The sequence below is a fragment of the Silene latifolia genome, chromosome 4, assembly GCF_048544455.1.
Source record: "Silene latifolia isolate original U9 population chromosome 4, ASM4854445v1, whole genome shotgun sequence".
Taxonomy (NCBI): Eukaryota; Viridiplantae; Streptophyta; class Magnoliopsida; order Caryophyllales; family Caryophyllaceae; genus Silene; species Silene latifolia.
Genome location: NC_133529.1, coordinates 22950559 through 22956558, shown reverse-complemented (window position 1 = coordinate 22956558; position 6000 = coordinate 22950559).

The window sequence follows — 6000 nt, the reverse complement described above, 5'->3', positions numbered from 1 at the left end:
CGTCATTTTGGACCCCCTACCCCAATTCAGTTAGAATCTAAACATTTACACACCTCGACTCACACACTCGAGGCTAACACATCGAGTCATTCCAATATTCGTTTCTTGAATTCTCCTAATGACACGTTCGGGACACACATACCCGAACCTCGAATCAAGTCTGTCTTAAACACACGTCTTAGAATCAACACGTGTCATCAATCCCGTCAATAAGGTCAATCATATAAGGATCACTTCGTCAAAGTCAACAATCGAGTCTAAAATTACAGTCAAGCACCGTGAATTCAAACACGAGAAGTCGCTCACGACATTTCACGAATTCACAAGTCAAGTCTAGATTTGTCATCTTGTCCTTTCCTTTGTTTGTTGCCTTGGTATGTGTGATCCCATGTTGAATCGAGTTGTAACGCGCGTCATTTCTGTCGAGTAGGAATCCAGTAAGTTCCGTCAATCAGCAAGGTCACGAAGCAGCTCAAGCCACAATCACCGTGTCTCTCCAAGACATTTATACCATGGTCCTGCGAGTTCAAGCTACAGTGGAAAATTTGAGCATTCGCGTCCTCACCCTTGAGAATAGGATGGCGGAAAGGAACACGCCACCTAGAGAAGCCTCTAGTATGATCGAAGGGGGCAAGCTTCTGGTGTCACTTTCTATTCAGCAATTCGAGAAAATCAACCCTCTTGGGTCTAATATCATTAAACATTACCATGAAGAATCATTCCTAGACTGTTCTCACCTCCTCGCTCCTCATGATAGCGAAGAGATCATGTCCTTGAAGACGGCGATATCCAAAGTGGAATGCTCATGCTTTCCATTGCCTTCAACAATAAATTCTCCAAAATATAGGGAGCTATTGATAGCCTAAACTCTCGGCTTTCCAACATAGAAAACCAGTTCGCCGAAATGGGTAAGAAGCTTGATGCCCAACCTCTCAAAATGAAAAGTGTCCAGACAAACCCTCAACCTGACAGTCCTAAAGAGAAAGCAAAAAGTGAGCAATCTATTCCTAGTTCTTCTCATCCAGGAACCAAAATCAACAAAGGCAACCTCATGGAGCCTTTATCAAAGAAACCTAACAACTCTTCAAGGTCATTCACAAAGGCTTCCGAGAAGAAGGATACGCCTCCTAGTAAATTTACCAACATTGGTATTACATACAACGATGCCCTTCAGAGACTCATGGAGCGACGAATGTTGAAGCCAATCGGTCCTACACCAGATCCAGAAAAGAAGTCTAAGTTCTGGGATGACATTGCCTACTGCAAGTACCATAGAGGCAAAAGGCATGATACAGAGAAATGTTTCAAACTAAAACATGTCATTCAGGATATGATCGAAAGCGAAAAGTTGCCCCTCTCAACCTTTAACTCACAAGGCAGCTTAGGCAATCCTCATGGATAGACCACCTGTCAAGAAACTCTTCTTGATTGTTATCCTTCCTGTGTTCCCAATGATGAGGATGAGGTGCTCAAATGGGTGAATGCTCAGAGTCAGATGCCGAAACCAATTGCTGGAAAAGAAAATGTTCGAGCATGGGCCGATGATTACGAGTCTGGATCTAAGATCGAGTCAAAGTCTGGGTCTGAGTCCTAGGCTTTCTATCCCATATTGTTCTAGTATCTTTCTTCGTGTTCATTTCCATTTCTAGTGGCAATCTGGGGGCTGTCCCATGAGTCACGTGTCTTCTCGAGTCTATGTTAAATACATTTATTATTCATTTCAATAAAAGTACAATTTTCAATCCACATATTCTATCATATCTCCTCCTTTATCCTTCTCCTGTGACAACAAGAATTAATTTGAGACATTTTAAAATGAACAACAAATGCCAAGTCAATGTAAGTGCACTTAGATGATGTTCCATTCCAAGTTGTAGAGGACCTGAAACTCCGTGTTCATTTTCCTTACCTATTCCATGTCTGGCAATAGAAACCTCACTATACCCTAGTTTAGGACGAGCCTATGTCAAGAGGTTCTAGGACGAATCCAGACCATCTCCTTGTTAACAATCCATGATGGAAGGCAAGCCCATTCCCCACAATAAACAACTCGTGTTACTAAAAGACCAATCCGTTTCACACCAAAGGTGCTAGTCTAACTCAAATCCACGATAACAAGCAAATCCAAGATGATACGAGCCATGATCAAAGACAATAGCTCGATCAAGAGAAATGACCAAAATCAATATCCAAGGCCGTAGTTGTGCCCGTAATACAAGATAAAAGAATGAAAAGAACAAGGCTCGATCAAGCAAGTCAATGTCGATACCCAAAGTTAAAGTTATCCTCAAAAAACCTGACTCAAGAATCTGAGCAAAAAGCCGAGATATATTCTAGACCAAGAATCCGAGTCTGAATCAAGAACAAGCCTGAAGTACTAAATGGAATAATGTTGAATTCTGTATCAAGACATCGATGAAGATGGTCATCTAACACCCTCATTTAGCCCATCATACACCCCAAGTCCTTCTCGAGACCGTTACAGGGAGATAGTTGGGAATTTTGAGAATCCTCTCAAGCTCGTCAACTATACCTATCCTTTAGGGCCAAGACATGGAAACTTGATCCCACGTCATTTTAACCTACCTTTATGTGCTCAGGCTACATCAAGCCAAGAGACCCCATTTCCAAGCCACATTATAAGCCATAATCCCATCAAGCCTTAACTCCACAAAATCAAGCTCCAGAGATTTGCTCATCAAAACCCCTTATTTCCGAGCTCCACATTCCAAATATCCAATCCAGTTTCACCTTGACCCAGACACGGAGTCTTCATATACTTTGTTACCTAGAACGGGACGAACCCATATAATCCTTAGGGTCCACTAAGTGTGCTTACATGACAAGGAAATTTTTACAAACTTGATTATATCTCTTTAGTCTATGATCAGAGGGAGTTATCTCAAATCAATTCTTCGAGTCACCAAAGGAATATACCCTTATGACCCATGCACTTTAAGGCCCTGACAACATAGCTTAGGCACACACCAGAACTACGATATGGTTTGATTTCACCTTCTCAGGTGGATACGTAGGCAGTCCTTTCATACACAAGAAGGATACAACCACAACACCCAAATAAAATTAACCAAACCTCAGAACTACGATCTGGTTTGATTTCACTTCACGTAAATACGTAGGCAGTCATCATGGACACAACCATCCCAACTTCCAACCTAAATTATCAACCATCCCAATTTTCAACCTTCCAATCTCAATTATCAACCATCCTAATTATCAACCACCTCAATTATCAACCAACCTAATTTTCAACCTTCCAACCTCAATTAACATCCCTTCAACAACCAACACCTCTTTACTGGGGGCTCCTTTTTGTCGCTGAGTCTCCTTTTTACCAAATTCCAGAGTCACCTTCTCATCCTGGGGGCTTCTCTTCCGAGATGTCACCCTTCTTTTATTCCCCTCTCATTTGAGTCAAGCTAGTACTCGGTTCAGGCGATGATGAGGTCTTAGATCGATTCTCGAAGTTATCGTGCCTCAAGAAGGATCTCTTTTATAGCAAGACAATGTTAAAAGACGTCCAAGTAGACAGCTGTCCATGGCTCATGCCTTGCCTTTATATGTCGTCGTCATTCTTGCAATTCTTCTACCTTTTGGAACTGATACGCGTTACCAACCATATTTGGCTAGGGGTTGCGCATATTTAGGCAAAGTTATTCCTGCGTCGTGTCAGAGTCATCCTTATGTCGCGTCAGTCAAACCTAAGTCTACATTTCACGTCCGTATAAGGTCTGTGTCTGCGTCAGTCATATGACTAAAGCCCATTAAATATACGTATCGCATTGCAAACGACAAATTTCTTTTGAGCAAGTTTTAAAAAAAACTTTTATAAGGAAATAACTTTTGCAAAACTTATGTGTTTCCTCATTCAAGGTCAATGTGATAATTGCTTACGTGCATGTGTTTCCTATTAGATCGAATTCTTGTGTGGCCAATAACCATGCAGGTGAGTATCAGAAGCAGTACTTTACTAAGACTTCGCTTGCAACAACGAGCAGGTTTTCTTCGACGGTGTTTCAACACACCTCAATTATTTTCCCAGCGAGAGTTCAAGACAGCCAATTGTCCCTCTCAACACGTGGAGTTCAACCTCAACCTCAAGACTTCGCTTGCAACAACGAGCGAATATCCTCTGAAAGGTGTTTCGACACACCTCAATTATGTTCCCCCAGCGAGAGTTCAAGACAACCAATTGTCCCTCTCAACACGTGGAGTTCATCATCAATCTCAAGTTTTGCTGAAGTTTGTTTGAAGACCGACCTAAACAGATTTCTCCCAGCAGTTTCTACAAACATCCTGCTACCCTCAATATTATTGTTTCCTCACGGAGTTCGGCAAAGGTGTCGTTCTCCAGAAGTTCCCAAACTAGCACCTCCTTCCTTAGGTTCGTAAACCCAAAGTTAGGATTCTTCCCCCTAGATTCTTAGATCCCAAAATAGCTTCCCTTAGGTTCATAAACCATTAAGCTTCCACACCAACGTCCTTAGGTTCATAAACCCATAAATCCTTCTGAAGTTCTCATACCTCAGAAAGCCTAGACGCATGCGTTCAAAACAAGAATTAGTAAACCAGTAGTTCCTAAACTTAACCCTAGGATCCCAATTCCTCTTAGGTTCATAAGCCTTTAAGTTCCCATACCAGTCGTCCTTTTAGGTTCGTACACCCAGGTTCACATGCCTAGCTCTTTAGGTTCCCAAACTCCCTAGGGCTCATACGCCTCTACCTTTAGGATCATAATCCTTTAGGATCACTTTTTCTTAGAGTTCTTACACCCAAACCTTGGTTACCCCTTAGGTTGAACTTATATTTGGCCTCCTTCTCATCGATGTTTTCCTTTAGGGCCCCACACCCTAGCACAATCCTTACATATCTTTTAGGTCTTACCCTCAGCTCCTACGCACCTCCTGAAACATCTAGGGAAAGATGTCTCATGTATGGTTTCTTCTTATCGCTGGTGAGCTTCCTTACGTAGTCTAATGGACTTTAAACGACCCTCCATGATAGTTGACAAACTCTAAAATGTTCCCGACGACAGGTCTTTAGCTCAGACCCCTTGAGCCGCCTCGCGTCGCCATAGTCGTCAGGTTGTAATCTTCAATTGACCTGATGGCTATACTTTGACTTTCGCCTTGTCCAAGCCTCAGTAAAAGTGGGGGCTCTGTAGATACCTCATTTTTGCACCTCCCGCAAGCCACCCAGTGATGATTGGGTCGCATGTTTGGTACACAGAACGATTTATGACATTTTATAAGTTTATCATCAAGTGATAGCTCAAATACTTGTGTCTACCCCTTGGTCGTCATCTAGGTGTCATTACGGTCGTTTTGGCAGTAATTAGAGTACATTTGGAGTCCGGGTCAAAAACCGTCTTCATTTCCTAAAACCGTCAAATCCCGACTCAAAAGCAATGTGCTTGTCTACCTAAGGTTATGATGTCATAAAATGTCATGGGTATATCTCATTTTGGGTCCCATATCACTTCTTTGGGCTAAACTTAAAGTTTACATTACAAAATGTGCATTTCATTTAGCTAAAATGATAACCCGACATTTAGACCCGTTTTACGAGATGATAACAACTTTTTTGGGTCAGGCCTATTTCACAGAAAGTTCTAGATCTCTTTCTTAGCTTTCCAACGCCACCGAAATCACCTTATTCCGAGTCTTGTAGAGAAAGTTATGCCTATAATACGACAGACTGTCAAACGCACTTTCTTACGCAGGAGGAAACCGCTGGGGAAAGGACGCAGTAAGTGCTGCGCCTCTTCCAAGGGACGCAGCACCTGCTGCGCCTTTTCTCAGGACTTTCTTTTTGTCCAAGTTTCCGTGTTTAACCTAAGTCGGTTATTTCCGGATCTTTCCTTCTGAAACCCTAATTCCTCCGTGTGATTAGTATAAATATGGACCTTCGTTCCTCATATTTCTCACGCGAGTGTCCGCCCTTCTCTTCTCCCTTTGCATTCTAAGACCACGCTCTTGC